Genomic DNA, 19,681 nt, shown 5'->3' on the forward strand with positions numbered 1-19,681 from the left:
CTGCCCCTTCCTCCCTCCTCTCCTCCACTCCCCTGCCCCTTCCTCCCTCCTCTCCTCCACTCCCCTGCCCCTTCCTCCCTCCTCTCCTGCACCTTCCTCCCTCTCCCTCTTTCCTCCCCCCCAGTCCCTTCCTCCCTCCTCCCCTGCCCCTTCCTCCCTTTTCTCCCTCGCCCATTCTCCCTCTTCCCCTGCCCTTCCCTCCTCTCCTCCCCCTGACCCTTCCTCCCTCCTCCCCTGCCCCTCCCTCCTCTCCTCCCCCTGCCCCTCCCTCCTCTCCTCCCCCTGCCCCCTCCTCTCCTCTCCTCCCCCTGCCCCCTCCTCTCCTCTCCTCCCTCCCATTATTTTATTCAGGTCCCTGCCTGCGTTTTGCTTACACTTTGACCAAAGGCCCAGGCCCAAAACATTGGTTCCCTTTTCCTTCCCGTGGACGCTGCATGACCTGCTGCGATTCTCTGGCATGTTGGTGTGGCACCATATTCACTGCACTCCCTTGGTCCACAAATGGGGCAGCAATTCAGGTGAGCGAATATTCGAATGGTTGGAACTGGGGAAAGTGAGAACATCCGAAGGGCTGTTTGGCTAGGAGGAGATAGACTGAATGTCAGGATAGGGATGTTGACGTACCTTTGTAATATAACCCACCTTGTCCCTGTTCAGAAATCATCTGATAGGCTAACACTGGAGCTTCACTGCCTACCTAACCCAGGCCAGATGTGCTCTTACCTGATTGGTTTCCTGCCTGGATGGTCTTGGTTTTGCGGCAATCTGATTGGTTCAGGACACTGTCTTGCCATAGTGATGGTCGGTTCTCTGCGTGTGCTTCTTCGTCCATCTCTCCCTGAGGTTCAAGGCTCCTTGGTGCGGTTAACTGGTTGAGTGGGGTCTGCCACCCAAAGGTGGGCTTGGTGTGAGTGCTGCCTTCATCTCGTACTGCTGGCTTGCTACCCAACGCTTCCATGGGTGTCAGTGCTCCAATTGGACCCCCTGTCTGTGCCACACCCGGTGTATCCACAACTGGTCCCTCGTCCGGCATCACCACCTCCTCTCCCTCCGTCTCTGCACGGGGAAGGAACAGTCTTCACCCACAGGGAGGCAACTCTGTGTGTCTGTGTAGTGTGTGTGTGTGTATAAATGTAGATGTGTGTATAGTGTGTGTATGCGTGGTGAGTGTGTGTGTATAAATGTAGATGTGTGTGTGTATAAATGTAGATGTGTGCGTAGTGTGTGTGTGTGTGTGCTGAGTGTGTGTGTATAAATGTAGATGTGTGTGTAGTGTGTGCATGTGTGTATATAAATGTAGATGTGTGTGCATGTGTGTGGTGAGTGTGTGTGTATAAATGTAGATGTGTGTGTAGTGTGTGTGTGCAAGGTGAGTGTGTGTGTATAAATGTCAATGAGTGTGTGTAGTGTGTGTGCGCGTATAAATATAGATGTGTGTGTAGTGTGTGTATAAATGTAGATGAGTGTGTATAGTGTGTGTGTGGTGAGTGTGTGTGTATAAATGTAAATGAGTGTGTGTAGTGTGTGTGCGCGAGGTGTGTGTGTATAAATATAGATGTGTGTGTAGTGTGTGTGTGCGCGAGGTCAGTGTGTGTGTGCGCAAGGTGAGTGTGTGTGTATAAATGTAGGTGTGTGTGTAAGTGTGTGTGGTGAGTGTGTGTGTGTGTGTGTGTATAAATGTAGATGTGTGTGCGTGTGTGTGGGTGCGCATGTAGGTATGTGTGCACGTTCGGGGCATGTGTGGATTATTTCCCATCCCACCAACCTCAACCACCTCCCCACCTAGCCCTTGTCATCGAGTGACTGAAATCCTTGAGCCCATCAAGTTCCCTGCTGACCATTGAGCCCTCGTTCTTCACCTAATCCTACTTTCGCCTGTTTAGAAAATTTTAACGATTTAATGATATAGTGAAGTGGAAGTCCGTGTCACCCATTTAACGTACCAACCCTGGATGCCTTTGGAGGGTGAGAGCACACCAGAGCATCTGGAGTAAACCTCACGCAGGTCACAGTGATAACATGCAAAATCCTCACAGATAGTGGCAGATTCCATTCCTTCCCATGTCCCCAAGATATGCATGGTCACTAGGTTAACGGGGTGTATTTGGGTGGCACAGACTCATGGGCTGGAGGACCTGTTACCACGCCGTATCTCTAAATTTAAAACTAAATATCACTCCCTTCCCCCTAGCACAATAAAGGGTCTGGACCCGTAACACTGGCTGACCATTTCTGCCCACGAAAGCTATCTGCCCTGCTGAGATCCTCCAGCAGTTCTTTGTCTGTGCAAGATTCCAGAATCTCCAATCTTTGTGATTGTCTGTACCAGCCATTATCAACCTTGCTTTGACCACGTCCCCTTAGAACTCTGCTCTGTGAAGCAGTCAGGCTTAGTTGGTTTCTTCCATACCTGGAGTCCAAATTGGGTCAAGGTCACCACACAGGATGATAGGATAGTTAAGGCGCCCTGTGGGATTTGGGCTTCATTAATGGGGGGGGTTTGAGTTCAGGAGTAGAGAGGTCATGTTGCAACTCTACAAACCTCTGGTGTTCAGTTCTGGTCACCTCATTATAGGAAGGATGTGGACGCTGTGGAGAGGGGACAGAGGAGATTTACCAGGATGTGGCCTGGATCAGAAAACAAGTCTATGAGGCAAGGTTAGCATCTTTTCTCTTTGGAGCGTAGAAGGATGACAGAAGACTTGATAGAGGTTTACAAGATTCTGAGAGACCAGTGCCTGTTTCCCAGGGCAGAAATAGCAAACACCAGAGGACATGTGTACAAAGTGAAGGGTGGGAAGTTTAGGGGAGACGTCAGGGGTAAGTTTTTTTACATAGAGAGTGGTGGGTGCCTGGAATGCATTGCCAGGGATGGTGGTGGAGGCTGGAACATTAGGGGCAGTTAAGAGACTCTTAGAAAGGCACATGGATGGAAGGAAAATAAGGGTTTTGTAGGGAGGGTTTAGTACTTCTTTTAAGGTATATATGGGTCAGATTAACATTGAGGGCTGAAAGGCCTGTACTGTGCCATAGTGTCCTATGTTCTGTGTATTCCTCTCCTACCGATGACATAAAAACATTTTAAAATATCTTGTTATTTCAGTCTCTGGCCCCTGCGTTGAGATGGGCTGGTGTAAACCCTCACTGTAACCACTGCCACTCCTCCCCCACCCCTTGCTCATGGTACAATCCAGAGTTGACCCTGACATCCCACCTGAGAGGGAGAGTGGTGAGGAATCACAAGGTGGCAGCTCTTCCTCAGTGGCGCTTAGTGAGGGGTACACTGTCATCTCCGGGACCTCCGTCTCCACCCTGGTGGGGTAGGTGCCTTCCGCCAGCAGCTCTCCCTCCTTCTCAGGCCCCTCAGGTTGCTTTCGATGGCCAGAGGTTCCCACCTGTGGGTCGTCCCATGCTCCGCTGGGGCCCAACCTTGGGACCTCAGTCTCCTCCTCGTCCTGGCACAGTGGCAAAGCTTCTGAGGCTGAGGGAGTGGCGCTAGACGGCGATGCATCCCAGTCGGCCATGTCCTTTGCCTCAGACAGGCCTTCACTCTCCTCCATTTCCATCTCACTCATTCCAGGTGGATTTTCCTCCATTTCTTCCACCAGAAAGGTCTCAATTGTCTCAGTGCGGACCAGGCCCCTTGGTGCGGAAGGTTGTGTTTTGGTCCCAAGGGGCACATCGGTTGCCGAGGTGCCAGAGCCATCGTCTGTGTCTCCAAAACCCCTCCCGGTGAGGTCCGACAGGCTGCCCGATGGAAAGGCAGCAGGGAAACAGCCAGTGTGAATGAGTGGAGTTCCGCACGACAAGGCCGAGTCCAGGGACATCTGCCGGGGGGTTCCCCACTGCAAGGAGGCATCTGTTGGGGCATCATCATCCGACAGGTCCTGTGCTGTCTGGGGTTCCAAGAAGTCCTCACTGACACCTGTGCAGGACAGGGGAGAAGGGAAGTCCCTTAGACATCAGCTGTAAATGGCCCCCCACATCTACAGTTAAACAAGTGTACACCCCCCCCCGACACACACACACACACACACACACACACACACGTATATGCATACACATCCACAAACACACACACACACACACACACACACACACACACAAACGTGCTGGAGAAACTCAGCAGGTCATGCAGCATCTACAGGAAGTAAAAGGTAACCAACATTTCAGGCCTGGGCCCTTCGTCAAGGTTGGAGCAGAAAGCAAACAGGCGCCTGAATAAAAAGGTGGTGGCAGAGGAGGAGAAGAGGGAGGAAGGGGCAGGGGGAGGAGAGGAGGGAGGAAGGGGCAGGGGAGGGGAGGAAGGAGGATGGGGCAGGGGAGGGGAGGAAGGAGGATGGGGCAGGGGAGGAGCACAGGTTGACAGGTAAGATGTGGATATGGGTGGGAGGGTAGAAGAGAAAAAGCTGAGGTGATGGGGGGAGAGACATCTCAATGAATGGAGAGAGAAGGTAGTGGAGAGCTGGAGCAAAGGAGACATTTGATGCTCCCATTGTGGCCTCCTCTATATTAGAGAGACTGAGCACAGACTGTTGAGCTCCTCGGCTCTGTCCGCCACAATAACGTGATTCTCCCAGTGGTCACCATTTCAATTCTCTGTCCCATTCCCTCACTGACATGTCTGTCCTTGGTCTCATGCACGGCCAGACCAAGGCTTCCTGCAACTTGGAAGAACAGTCCTTCATCTTCTGTCTGGGATCCCTGCAATTGGATGGCATGAACATTGACTTCCTGGGTTTCCATTAATCCACTCCCCCGAGTCCCTCTCTCATCCCCCCCATCTCTGTCTCCTTTTACAGAGCCAACATCAGTTCTCACATTTCCTCTTATTAAGTCCAAATAATACATTTTGACTGTATTCCTCCCCCTCCCACTCTACCCCCTTTGTCTCCCCAGTCCTTAGTCAGATGCTTGCCTGCTTTTTGTCAGACCTTGAAGAAGGGCTCAGGCCCAAAACGTCGGTAATATATCTTTACCTCCTCTGGACGCTGTGAGACCGACTGTTCCTCCAGCACTTACTGTGTGTGTTTTACTAGTCACAGCGTCTGCAGACACCCGTGTTTCACTCAGATACAGAGAGACTCAGGGAAGGAGTTAAAACACATCGGAGAGGCCTCAGAATCTGCAGAGTATCCCAAGAACACCCAGAACCATTTGATAAACCTTCCCTGTGCAATCCTGGACCATGTCTCATATCACGTTTTCCCCACCCCCTCAAAACAACCAACCAGTTGGTTTTGCAGGACCCAGTCTGCATAGCTTTGGATTTTTTTGCTTCCACGATGGTAGGGGCTCCCCACTCTCACTCACAGCACAGAGCTGCCGGCAATGGTTGGCTGAGGCTTACCTTCGGTGGAGGAAGGGGTGGAATCTGGGGTGGTGGAGACTGTTGATGCCGATTCTTCTGTTGGAAAAAGTGGAATGCATCATATCGCCTTGCCCCCACCACTTCCCCCCCTCCCCACCTCCCCTCCCCAACACCTCCCTTCCCCTCCCCAATACCTCTCCCCACTCCCACCACCGACCCCTCCCCAACATCCTCTCCTCCCCAAAAGCCCTCCCCCACCACCCTGTCAAGGGGGTGGGGTGTATATGTGTGTCATGGTGTCAAAAGGGGGGGGGGTGTGACAGTGAGCATGTGTGAACACCTATAACCATGGAACCATAGAACAATACTGCTCTGACATAGGCCCTTTGACCCATCTAGTGCTTGCCGAACAATTATTCTGCCTAGTGCCACTGACCTGTACCTGGACCATACCCCCCCCCCCATCCATGTTCCTGTCCACATTCTTCTTAGATGTTGAAATTGAGCCCGTATTCACCACTTCAGCTGGCAGCTCATTCCACACCGCCACCAATCTCTGTGTGAAGATGTTCCCCCTCAACTTTTCCCTTTCACCCATATCCTCTGGTTCTTGTCTCACCCAATCTCAACCAAAAAAGCCTTCTAGCATTTACTCCACCTCTACCCCTTATTCCTGTTTGTGTGCGTCAGTATCGTTGTGTACCTGTCAGTGTGTGTTGCCCTGTGTGGGTACCAGCCTTTAACCATGACAGGAAATGGTGATTCAGCATAAAAAAGAATCAGACCCCCTCTCCCTCTTGAACGGACCGGACCCTCTGCCACATTGAGATTATTACCCACTACCCAAGTGGCCATTTACCCATAAAATCCACCCTATCTTACAGAACAACCCCACCCTCACCCAACACTGATTTCCACTGAAGTACATTGCTCTCATGTCAGTGGGCCCTGACTGAGTTGCCTGTGTGCCCATTCCACACACACAGATCATGATGTCTTGGGGTGAGAATGAACGTGTGTGTGCTTGTGTGTGTGAGTGTACACGGGAGTCTATGATGTGCATGTGTGCTCAAGGGTATCCATGAGATTCTGAGTGTGTGTGTGTGAGTGCATGCAATGGAATACAGAAAAATGCATGTACAAGGTGTGTGTGAGCATGGTATGTGTATGAGTTTTATGTGTGTGTTCACGAGTGTTTGTGTGTGGCTTTAATGTGTGTTACTCTAACATGTGTGTGTATATGCAAAGGAGTATGAGTGTGTTTAATGCATGAGTGTGTCAGTGTGTAGGTGTGTATTAGTGTGTAGGGGTGTGTGTGTGTTAGTGTGTAAGGGTGTGTGTGTGTCAGTGTGTAGGGGTGTGTGTGTGTCAGTGTGTAGGGGTGTGTGTGTGTCAGTGTGTAGGGGTGTGTGTGTGTCAGTGTGTAGGGGTGTGTGTGTCAGTGTGTAGGGGTGTGTGTGTGTCGGTGTGTAGGGGTGTGTGTGTGTCGGTGTGCAGGGGTGTGTGTGTCAGTGTGTAGGGGTGTGTGTGTCGGTGTGTAGGGGTGTGTGTGTCAGTGTGTAGGGGTGTGTGTGTGTCAGTGTGTAGGGGTGTGTGTGTGTCAGTGTGTAGGCGTGTGTGTGTGTCAGTGTGTAGGGGTGTGTGTGTCGGTGAGTAGGGGTGTGTGTGTCGGTGTGTAGGGGTGTGTGTGTGTCGGTGTGTAGGGGTGTGTGTGTGTCAGTGTGTAGGGGTGTGTGTGTGTCAGTGTGTAGAGGTGTGTGTGTCAGTGTGTAGGGGTGTGTGTGGGTCAGTGTGTAGGGGTGTGTGTGTCGGTGTGTAGGGGTGTGTGTGTGTCAGTGTGTAGGGATGTGTGTGTCAGTGTGTAGGGATGTGTGTGTCAGTTGGTAGGGATGTGTGTGTCAGTGTGTAGGGGTGTGTGTGTGTCAGTGTGTAGGGGTGTGTGTGTGTCAGTGTGTAGGGGTGTGTGTGTGTCAGTGTGTAGGGGTGTGTGTGTGCCAGTGTGTAGGGGTGTGTGTGTGTCAGTGTGTAGAGGTGTGTGTGTCAGTGTGTAGGGGTGTGTGTGTGTCAGTGTGTAGGGGTGTGTGTGTGTCAGTGTGTAGGGGTGTGTGTGTCAGTGTGTAGGGGTGTGTGTGTGTCAGTGTGTAGGGGTGTGTGTGTGTCAGTGTGTAGGGGTGTGTGTGTGTCAGGGTGTGTGTGTGTCAGTGTGTAGGGGTGTGTGAGTGTCAGTGTGTAGGGGTGTGTGTGTGCCAGTGTGTAGGGATGTGTGTGTGTCAGTGTGTAGAGGTGTGTGTGTGTCAGTGTGTAGGGGTGTGTGTGTGTCAGTGTGTAGGGGTGTGTGTGTGTCAGTGTGTAGGGATGTGTGTGTCAGTTGGTAGGGATGTGTGTGTCAGTGTATAGGGGGTGTGTGTGTCAGTGTGTAGGGGTGTGTGTGTGTCAGTGTGTAGGGGTGTGTGTGTCGGTGTGTAGGGGTGTGTGTGTGTGTCAGTGTGTAGGGATGTGTGTGTCAGTGTGTAGGGGTGTGTGTGTCAGTGTGTAGGGATGTGTGTGTCAGTTGGTAGGGATGTGTGTGTCAGTGTATAGGGGGTGTGTGTGTCAGTGTGTAGGGGTGTGTGTGTGCCAGTGTGTAGGGGTGTGTGTGTGTCAGTGTGTAGAGGTGTGTGTGTGTCAGTGTGTAGGGGTGTGTGTGTGTCAGTGTGTAGGGGTGTGTGTGTGCCAGTGTGTAGGGGTGTGTGTGTGCCAGTGTGTAGGGATGTGTGTGTGTGTCAGTGTGTAGGGGTGTGTGTGTGTCAGTGTTTAGGGGTGTGTGTGTGCCAGTGTGTAGAGATTTGTGTGTGTCAGTGTGTAGGGGTGTGTGTGTGTCAGTGTGTAGGGGTGTGTGCGTGTCAGTGTGTAGGGGTGTGTGTGTGCCAGTGTGTAGGGGTGTGTGTGTGCCAGTGTGTAGGGGTGTGTGTGTCAGTGTGTAGAGGTGTGTGTGCTAGTGTGTAGGGATTTGTGTGTGTCAGTGTGTAGAGGTGTGTGTGTGTCAGTGTGTAGGGGTGTGTGTGTGTCAGTGTGTAGGGGTGTGTGTGTGTCAGTGTGTAGGGGTGTGTGTGTGCCAGAGTGTAGGGATTTGTGTGTGTCAGTGTGTAGAGGTGTGTGTGTGTCAGTGTGTAGGGGTGTGTGTGTGTCAGTGTGTAGGGGTGTGTGTGTGTCAGTGTGTAGGGGTGTGTGTGTGTCAGTGTGTAGGGGTGTGTGTGTGTCAGTGTGTAGTGGTGTGTGTGTGCCAGAGTGTAGGGATTTGTGTGTGTCAGTGTGTAGAGGTGTGTGTGTGTCAGTGTGTAGGGGTGTGTGTGTGCCAGTGTGTAGGGATTTGTGTGTGTCAGTGTGTAGAGGTGTGTGTGTGTCAGTGTGTAGGGGTGTGTGTGTGTCAGTGTGTAGAGGTGTGTGTGTGTCAGTGTGTAGGGGTGTGTGTGTGCCAGTGTGTAGGGATTTGTGTGTGTCAGTGTGTAGGGGTGTGTGTGTGTCAGTGTGTAGGGGTGTGTGTGTGTCAGTGTGTAGAGGTATGTGTGTGTGTTTATCTGTATGTTAGCGGACAGCGGGAGATGCGGAAGAGCGGGTACCAAATACAGGCGGTGCAAGCGGATCTGCGGCGGGCCCGGGAACCCTCCCTCCTCTCCCCCAGCCACCACCCTTTGTCCCGGGGAGCAGTGCCGGTTTCCCCGGCTCAGCCCGGCGGCTGCAGCGGCCCCGTTTCCCCGGCATGCACAGAAAGCGACGTACTGCAGTGTCCGAACCCCAGCGCCTGGCCCATCACCTGCCGCAGGGCATTCAGCCGCAGTGCCCGGACACTCGATGCGGAGCCCAGGCACCGGTCACCATGGTCCGCGGGCCGGGCTGCTTCCCTGCTCAGCCGCCACCGCTGAGGGAGCTCATCACAGGCCGGCCGGCTGCTTGCTTCCTCCCTCCCTCTCTATCTCTCTCTCTCTCCCCTTCCTCTCGCTCTCTCCTCCCCTCCCTCCTTCTCTTTCTTTCTCCCCTTCTTCCTCTCTCGCTCCCACCTCTCCTTGGCTTTGCCTTTCTCCTCTCTCTCTTCAATCTCCCTCCTCCCACTCGTCCTTTCCTCCACCTCCTTCTCCCCTGTTTGCTCACCTGTCCTCTCCCCAGCTGATGCGACCTTCTCTCTCTTTTCTTTTCTCTCTCTCTCCCTCTCCCTCCCTTCCTCTGACACAATCCCTCCCTCTCCCGTGTTTTCTTGCCCTCAGACGCGCATCCTCTCGGGAGGGGAGGGAGATGCGGGCAGAAACGGAGACAAAGGAATGCGCAGGGAAGGAGCGAGCGGCGGGGACCGAGAGGGAACTGACGGGAGGGGTGAAGTGGGTAGGGGTGAGGAAGGAGGGATGGGGTGGGGAAGGGGGCCACGTGGGGAGAGGGTCCATGTGCAGAATCTCTGTAGTGGGGACCCCGCTAATCGGCGGAGCTCTCCTGGACAGCTGAGGGTGATGGAGGTGGAGGAGCAGGAAGGTGGGGAGGGCTTGAAGGGTGGGGAGAGGGCAGGAAGGTGGGGATGGGGAGAGAAGTTGGGGAGGGCTAGGTCCTAGGGCTCATGGGTAGAACAGGGTGGCAGTCCCTGTCATAATGTTTGGGACAAAGAATTTTTTTTCCTTTATTTGCCCCTGTGCTCCACAGTTTTAAATATGTCATCAAACAATTCACACGTGATTAAAGTGCCCATTTAAGGTTATTTGTATACATTTTGCTTTGACCATTTAGAAATGACAAGACTTTTTATACATCGGCCCCTCATTTCAGGGCATCATAATATTTGGACATTTGGCTTTACATGTGTTGGTGATTACTCAGGTTTGTTTAATTGCTTTGTTACAGGTACAAGAGAGCGAGGGTTACCTCTAAGCTTTTGATCACCTTTGGAGTCTGTAGTTGCCATTTTTCAACATGAGGACCAGAGTTGTGCAAATGAAACTCAAAGAAGCCCATTGTGAGGCTGAAAAACAAGAATAAAACAGTAAGGGACATCGCCCATACCTTAGGATCACCAAAATCAACAGGTTGGAACATCATTCCGAAGAAAGAGCGTACTGGTGAGCTCAGTAATCACAAATGGAAAAATGTTTTTGTCCCAAACATTATGGAGGCCATTGTTTGGGCCTAAGAGTCTTTTGAATGTCCCTAGATTGCATTGAGCTGCTCTCTGTAATGACACCCATGACACTGCAGGACACAGATCACTGCCTGCCCTGACCATGAGTTCCACTTGTTCATGATATCCCGGTCCCTCTTGCTGTTCTTTACAAGACAATCCACCCATTCCAAGTACCGGTCCAGTTAATCACCAAACTACGAATCCATTTAGATTCTAACATGACCAATCCTGTACACAGTACTCCATATGTGGTGTCTCCAACTCCATCCATGACCTCACCCACATTCTGTTTACAATAAACAATCATGTTCTTGTTTACTGCTTTGCACAACATATCCTATGAAGCAAGATTGACAGAGCTAGGGCTTTTCCCTTTGGCCGATGAAGGATGAGGGGTGACAAACAAGGGCTAAGACAGGGTGGACACCAGCACCTTTTCCCCAGAGCAACAGTAGGAAATACCAGAGGACATCTGTTTAAGGTGAGTGGAGGAAAGTTTAGGGGAGACATCAGAGGTAGTTTTTTTTTTCCAGAGTAGTGGGTGCCTGGAATGCAGTGCCAGGGGTGGTGGTGGAGGCTGGTACTTGGATGCAAGAAAAATAGAGGGCTCTGGGTGTAAAGTAGGGAGAAATTAGATTACTGTGGAGTAGGTTTCCATGGGTTGGCACATCATCGTGGCCTGTCCTGGGCTGGAATGGATTGTATTAACTCTTCTCATGTGTATTGGTCTTCTGTGCATCATGCACTTCCACATGCAACACCTCGCCATTTGGTCAATAGGCTTCAGTTTTTCTTTTCCCATTGAAGTGGACACCTTGTCCCACGTTATACCCCATCTGCCAGTACTTGGCCCATTTCCAAATCCAAACCCATTCCTGCTTGCTGCTTTCTCACGCCACCGTCATGACTGTCTTTCCTACACATCAGCAAACGTGGACACCTTGATCCACCTCGTTATATAAATCGTGAAACATTGAAGTCCCAGCGTTGATTCCAATGGCAAACCACATCACTTCTTTCCACCTATATCTGTTCTCCCTCACCACTATTTGAGGCCCCAAAAAGACCTTCCAAGTGAAGCAACATTTCACTTGTGAATCTGCAGGGGTCATTTACTGAATCAGGTGCTCACATTGTGGTCTCCTCTACATCAAAGAGACTGGATGCAAACTGGGAGATATGTTTCATCGAGTATCCTTGTTCTGTTCTCTGCAATAGCAAGGATGTCCCAGTGGCCATCCACCAATTCCACATCCCATTCCCACACGGCCTCATGCACTGCCAAACTAAGGTTACCTGTAAATTGGAAGAACACACTTTATATTCTGTCTGGACACTCTCCAACCAGACGGCATTAACATCAACTTCTCCAATTTCCATTCATCCCCTCCTTCAAGTCTCTTTTTTCCTTCCCTTCCCTCTCCATACAGAGAGCTACCATTTCCCCATCACTTCTCAGCATTTGTCTCTACTCCCCTCTCACCTGGATTCATCTTTGACCTCTTACCTGTCAGCCTGTGCACTTCCCCCTCCACCCTCCTCCCTCCAACTTGCAATCAGGGGCCTGTCTGCTTTTTTGCTCCTACCCAGGGGCACAGGCTTGAAATGTCAATTACCCTTGACTTCCTGTGGATGCTGTGCGACCTGCTGAGTTTCTCCAGAACGTTAGTGTATTCCCCCTTTAACCTCAGCGTCTGCAGATTTTTTTTGTTTAACTCAATTTCTGTTGTTTCCCTGTTGGCTGTCAGCCATGTCAGTCTTTGGTTCACACCAATGTCTCCACCATACATTTATTTTCTGCAATAACCTTTGATGTGGCACCTTATCTGATGTGGCCCTCCAGAAATCTAAGCATTAAACATCCACCATTCACAGTACGTTACTTCTTCAGAGAACACCAGTTGGTCACATGTGATTAACACCAAAGTGTTTTCTCTATCTTTATTTATATATATTTTCCCAGTTACAGATATCATAAAATCCCCAAGTTTCCTCAGTACCACTGCCATGGTTGGTTAAAGTAATGAACTGTCTGTGGTTCTTAGTTCATTCAGGAATCTGATAGAAAAACTTCCTTGTGCCACTGGATGCTCATTTTCAGACTCCTGTACCTTTTTCCCAATGTTAGCAGAGTGAAAAGGGCATGATCTGGGTGGTGCTTTCTTAAGACACCGCCTCTGGATGGAGTTTAGTCTGATGCCTGTGATCTCGCAGGCCGAGTTAACAACCCTCTGGAACTTTTTCTTGTCCTGAGTGCTGGCACCTCTGTACCTGCAACCAGCCAGAATGTTCTCCCTGGTACACCTATAGGAGTTTTAGAGAGTCTTTGTTGTCATACCAAATCTCCTGAAACTTCTCACAAAGTATAGCTGCCAGCGAGCCTTCTTCATGATTGCATTGACATAGAAGCTCCCGGACAGGTCCTTGGAGAAATTGGAAGTTGCTGGAGCTTCCCAGGTACATAAACACACACACCATAAAAGAGAGGAGAGAAAAAACAGATAACAGACAAGGGAGAGGAATAATGATAATAAACAGTTAGTCAAGCAAAAAAAATTCAGGACATCAGAAAGACCAAGGAGATCAAGGACCAAGGAGGTAGGTATTCTGATAATGGTAGGGAAGATGCGTTGGGCCAAAGATCTATTTGTGAATGTAGTTAAAATACAGAAACGCTGGTGGAACTCAGCTGGTCTTGCAGTGTCCACAGGAGGTAAAGATATGTAACCGTCGTTTCAGGCCTGAGCCCTTCTTCAAGGTTCCTATGCAAATGGATGGGTACAAATTGCCCGCATAATCTGCCTCACCAAAATCAGTCAACGTTTCTGCAACTTTATTTGTTTTTTCCAAAAATAAACTTTATTTGTAATAAAAGTTACAACTGAAAATTGTCTAATGTCTTATCACATCCTTAGTATATTTATACACTCCACCCCTGTACTTATTTATTCTTATTTAGACATACAGCACAGTAACAGGCCCTTATGGCCCATGAGCCTGTCGCCCAATTACACCCAATTGACCTACAACCCTGGTACATTTTTGAACAATGCATGCAGACAGGGGAGAATGTACCAACTCCTTACAGACAGGGCCGGATTCGAACCCATGTCACTGGCGCTGTAACAGCATTGTGCTAACTGCTACGCTGACCGTCCTACTGTATGTCATTACATTCATTCTCTAATTTGCTATGTAATACTGTTACCATCACTGTGGCCCCTTGTAGTTTGTCCTCCCTCCGTTGTGGAGGTTCCCCTCAGTATCAGCCCCCCAATGCCCAGTAGTGGAAGGATTCTAGACCTCCCAACAATACCCTTGCATTTCCTCATTGATGTCTCCATGAGCTGTAAGACCAACTTTCAATTTGTTTTCTGCTCCTATTTACACCATCTGCACCCTCATGTCTCAGGTTTCTGTACCTGCCCCACTTGGAACTGCAAGATCGAACAAAAACATCTGCCTATTCTGGGACTGGTTGGCACACTTGATGGACACAGGAGGAGTTAGGGGAAGCAACATATACAAGTATATACAGGTGTAAAGGTTGACCCCCTCATTTTTGGCTAAATCTTGTGTAAAAGTGGCCCCTAGTCTCTCACCCCGGCCCCAGCAGCCTGCAGATTAGAACACCCGACACCTTGGCTGTGAAATCTCACCTCGGCCTAAGATGCCCACAGACTGGAGCTCCCGACGCCTCAATCATGAACTCCCATCTTGGCCCTAGCTGCTCGCAGATTGGAGCACCTGATGCCTTGGCTGTGAAATCTCACCCCAGTTGCCCACAGACTGGAACTTCTGATGCCGGTGACGACGCAGATACTGACCGTGGTCCCAACCTCCCTCTGTGGTAGGATGTGTGTTTTGATGCACAGACTCTGCGTTATTACTTGAATTTATTATGTTTGTTGAGATGATTTGGACTTCTGTTACTGAGACGGTATTTTGGATTCTAGTGTGAATTTCAGCCTCTCAAAAGTAACATCCGATTAACAGTCGACCCTATAAATTTAACATTAAAAATGGTGTAGAAAATGTGACTTTTACACGGTCATATACGATATATTATTCCAATGGGAGGCCCGAGAGAGAGCTGTTCATCATCTCAAACAGAAGAGAGAGTGTTTGACCCCTACCTCTGCCAAACCCTGACACTGTCAGCATGTATGTGACCTGTACCCTGTCACAATACAGTTCAGCAGACAAGAGACATGACTGACACCCTGTCACACCTGGGTGCTGGGGCTTGCTGGAATGCAAGGAATTCCGGTGGAATATTCTGGTGTGGGAACATGTTGCTGCTTGGATTTTCCTGCACTGTTTCGCTGTTTCAGTGCACTGGGGAAAAGCTGAAACCAGACAGTTTAAGAGGAGATTGAATTAAATTGCGCACTGAAAGGGTTTGGAGCTTCATTTATTTGCTTTTGCCTCAACCAGGACAATGCAGCAACCATGGAAAACAGCAGATCAAAGAATCCGGTTGTAAACAAAATAATAGTCCTCATACAGACTCTGTTGACAGGGCCAGGGCTTTTCTCTTTGGAGATAAGGGATGAAAGGTGACTTTTTAAAAAAAACTTTATTCACAATAAATTATTGACAAACAAGAAAACGGTTCAAAGTCTTTTTAGAATCATAATGTCAGTCATATCTATACATTCCCATCAATGTACATTGTTCTCTCAGTACCCCGTTACCACCACTGTGGCACCTTGTTGCAACTCCCCTCCCCCCCACCGTTGTTTGAGGAACTTCCCCTTGGTCTCAGCCCCTCAATGCCTGGTAATGGGAGGACCCTAGACGGTGGTCCTTCCCAACAACACCTTTGCATTGGCTGCACCAAGCTTCAGCGCATCCCTCAGCATGCTCCTGCAGCCTGGAATGTGCCAGTTGGCAGCACCCCCTTACTGACGTCTCCATGTGCTGAGGAATTTCAGGCAGACCAAAAGGGGACCTTTCACTGAGTTGATGGTCTTCCAGCAGTTCTAGATGTCTGACTCTGTGAGTGCCCCCCACCCCCCCCCCAGGAACAAGCCGTCGATAAGAGTCCTCTGTCATGCTACTGCTGGGGATGAACCATGACAAGGACCCTTGCACCCTTCTCCAATTTGCATTCAGCAAAGAGGTGGTCGACTGTCTCCACTCCACCACAGTCATCTCGAGGACAACGTACGTGGAGGGGTGAGGTTTCGGTTGAACAAGAAGGATCTGACTGGGAGAGCTCGTCTCGTTGCCAGACAGGCCAAGTCCTGCTGCTTGTCTGTGTGCCCTGATGATGAGGCATTCCTCAGATGACTGGACAGTCTGCTCAGGGAACCATCCTAGCAGATCCATTGAGTGTCTGCAGGATCTTTTGTGCTGACCACTGCCTTGCGGTTGAAGGTGTTGTTCTGGAAAACCATTTCCACGAAGGATAGGTGGTGTGGCAAAGTCCAGCTGACTGCAATATTGTGTGGCAACGGGGCCAGACTTATCCTTCGCAACAGTTAGAACCTCAGAACACTGTGGCACTTGGTGCCCTCGTACTTTGGTTCCATGCACAGCCTGATGGAGGCACACGTAAAGATGGTCATCAGGATGGGGGCCATGTTGAGTACTTAATAGAGGTCTACAAGATCATGAAGGGGTTTTGATAGGATGGATAGCCAGTGCCTTTTTCTCACTAGCTCAATGCTATGAGAGCACCAGTAACCCAGGTTCAAATCCAGCGCTCTCCGTGAGGAGTTCTCCTCATGTCTGCTTGGGATTCCTCTGGATACTCCGATTTCCTCCCACTATTCAAAACATTCACAGGTTGTAGGTTCATTGGGCTGTAGGAGCCTGTTGCCGCATTGTAGGTCCAAATTTAAAATTTGTAAATAGCAAATACCAGAGGCCATTGGTTTAGGTGAGTGGAGCAAAGATTAGGGGAGAAGAAAGGTGCAAGCATTTTTACTCAGAGAGTAGTGGTGTCTGGAATGCATTGCCAGGGGTGGTGGTGGACGCTGGTACAATAGGGGACATTTAAAAGAAGCACATGGATGTAGGAAATATGAAGGGTTAAGGGAGGGAATGGTTAAATTGTTGTGGGTTAGGTTTACAAAGGTCAGCACAACATTGTGAGGTGGAATGTTCTAATAGCCCACCTCTGGCTGACAACCTTTGCTGGAACTTACCATACCTTTCCTGTGGCAACACACAAACGCACTGGGAGAAACTCAACCAGTCAGGCTGCATCTGTAGGAAGTGAGGGGCCACCAACATTTTAGGTCTGGGCCCTTCGTCAGGTCTTATTTACAAATCTTGACTACAAATTTGAGATGCGGAATAAAATACGTGTGAAAAAAGCGTCAATAAATCAACATTTTTTTACTCTCTGCTCTCACTGTTGATAATGAGCTTGGTTGTAAATGTTACATTTGCAGCAAAATTCTCAGTTTTGCAAGACTGCAGCCTTCATTCCAGGAACACAACCTCTCTGCACCCTGTCACAGGGGAGTCATCTGGAAGGACAAGAATAACATGCCGTCTCTCCTCTTCACTGTCCGCCCTGAAATGTTGACTATTTTTTTATCTTGTTGACCTTTTTTTTTTACATCTCATTGACCACCTTATTTTTTAATACAGGTCACCCTATTTTCCTCATTGACCCCCAATATTCCCTCATTGACCCCTGCTTAACAAGATGAGAGCCCATGGAATTACAGGAAGGATACTAGCATGGGTGGAGCATTGGCTGATCGGCAGGAAGCAGAGAGGAGAAATAAAGGGATCCTATTTGGGCTGGCTACTGGTGACCAGTGGTGTTCTGGAAGGATCAGAGTTGGGGGCCACTTCTTTTTGTGTTTTATGTTACTGATTTGGATTGCGGAACAAAAAGCTTTGTGGCTAAGTTTGCAGGTAATACAAAGGTATTGAGGAAGAAACAGGGTGCAGAGAGAGACAAACAGATTAGAATGGGCAAAGAAGTGGCAAATTAAACACAATGTTGGAAATGGTACGGCCATAACTAGATCTTGGTCTTCTTAATGGAAACAGTCTGCCTGGGTTGGTCACAGAATATTGAGCGCGGTCACATCTCAGGGCCGTGTGCTCAGCCCGCTCCTCTTCATGCCACTGCATCACCAGATCCAGCTCCAAATGTCATCAAGTTTGCAGATGACTCGTCAGCAACAACGATGAGTTGCCCTACAGAGAAGGGGTGGAAAATCTTGTGAACTGGTGCAAAAGTAATAACCTGAGTCACAATGTGGACAAGGCAAAGGAGATGATTGTGGACATCAGGAGGACCAGGAACAACCACCCTCTACATCAATAACAAAAGGGCATCGCGAAGAAAGCACGTCAGTGCCTCTACTTCCTCAGGAGTTTGGTATGACACCAGAAACACTGGCAAATTTCTACAGAGGTGTGGTGGAAAGAGTGTTGACTGGATGTTTAGTGGTCCCTTAGCGTAAAGTCCTCCAAAAGGTAGTAGACACAGTCCAGGACATCACAGACAAAACCCTCCCCACTAATGAGTGCATCTACAGGAACGCTGCCATCAGAGAGCAGCAGCGATTATCAAAGACCCTCACCACCCAGCACACACTATGTTCTCACTGCTGCCATCAGGAAATAGGTATCGGTATCACATGACTCGCACCACCAAGTTCAGGAACAGCTGCTCCCCCTCCACCATCAGACTCCTCAACGACAAACTCAATCAGGGACTCATTCAAGGACTCTTACATGTGCACTTTATTGATTTTCTTTTGTTCTCTCTGTATTGCACAGTTTGTTTACAGTTCTTTGTTTGTCTACATGTTTTACACTGTGTAGTTTATTTTTTGCACCACCAATTACAGGTAGTGGTAATTCTGCCGTGGCCACAGAAAAAAGAAATCTCAGGGTTGTAAATGATGTATGTTCTCTGACAATAAACCTAAATCTGAAATAACTTGGTAGTGGAGATAGTGGTGAGGACCAAGTTCCTAGGAGTTCACTTAAGTGATCTATCACGGACACTCAACCATCTCATTTGTCAGGAAGGCACAACAGCAACTGCACTTCCTGAGAAGACTGAAGTGGGCAAAACTACCAGCCACCATTACGTCAATCTTCTATAGAGGCTCAATCAAGAGCATCCTGCCCAGCTGCATCATGGTGTGGTTGCTGTAGAAAAATGGATCAGAGGTCAGTCCACAGGACACCAAGAGTGGCAGAGACGATTCAATGTGATTTACCGGGATCATTGTCTGAAGAGGGCGCTAAAATCATTGAGGACTCCTTCCACTCTGCACACAGCATCTTTCAGCTGTTCCCGTTGGGGAAGAGATCCAGGAGGATCAGAGCCTGCACCACCAGGCTTAGGAACAGCTTCTTCCCACAGGCAGTGAGAACGCTGAACGACCAAAGGAACTGCTCACGCTTACCATCCGAGACTCTCATTTATACAAAACAATATTTATTTTTAAAGATATAATACTTGTCCTATGTATGCATTATGTATTTGTATGTGTGTTCCATCTGGTTGTATATTTGCGTGTTTTGCACCGAGGACCAGAGAACACTATTTCATTCGGTTGCACGTACAATCAGATGACAATGACCTTGACTTGACCATGCACTTTGGTAGAAGGAATAAAAGGGCAGACTATTATTTGGATAGGATGAAAAGTTCAAAGGGGCGAAGGGACTTATTTGGGAGTCCTTATGCAGAATACCCTAAAGATTGATCTCCAGGTTGAGTTGGTGGCGAAGTAGGTGAGTGTAATGTTGGCATTCAAGTCAAGTTTATTGTCATCTGACTGCACAAGTACAACCCGACAAAACAACATGCACATACAACACATGTATAAATACAATACATATGCTGACATTCATATTTAGAGAAAGAGGATACAAGAGCAGGGAATGTGAAGTTGAGGCTTTATAAGGCACTGTTGAAGCCTTACTTGGAGTACGGGGTACAGTTTTGGGCTTTTCTATTTAAGGAAGGATGTGCTGGTGTTGGACAGGGTTCAGCGATTCACAAGAATGATTCCTGGAATGAAGGGATTAGCATTTAAGTAACATTTGACGGCTCTTGGACTGCACTTGGAGAAAAGAACAAGGGATTAAAGGGCACCCATTTAAAACAGATGCAGAGGAATTTCTTCATTCCAGAGGGTGGTGAACCTTTGGAATTTGCTCCCACAGATGGCTGTGGAGGCCAGGTCACTGGGTGTATTTAAGGCAGAGATTTAGAGGTATCTGAATAATCAGGGTAT

At 49.1% G+C, this 19,681-nt stretch overlaps 1 pseudogene; it reads right to left on the minus strand.

The window, feature by feature from the left end:
• LOC138747905 (reticulon-2-like) overlaps positions 1–19,681 on the minus strand; it is a 41,057-nt pseudogene that overhangs the window by 20,821 nt on the left and 555 nt on the right.

Source organism: Narcine bancroftii, chromosome 13 (genome assembly GCF_036971445.1).
Source record: "Narcine bancroftii isolate sNarBan1 chromosome 13, sNarBan1.hap1, whole genome shotgun sequence".
NCBI lineage: Eukaryota > Metazoa > Chordata > Chondrichthyes > Torpediniformes > Narcinidae > Narcine > Narcine bancroftii.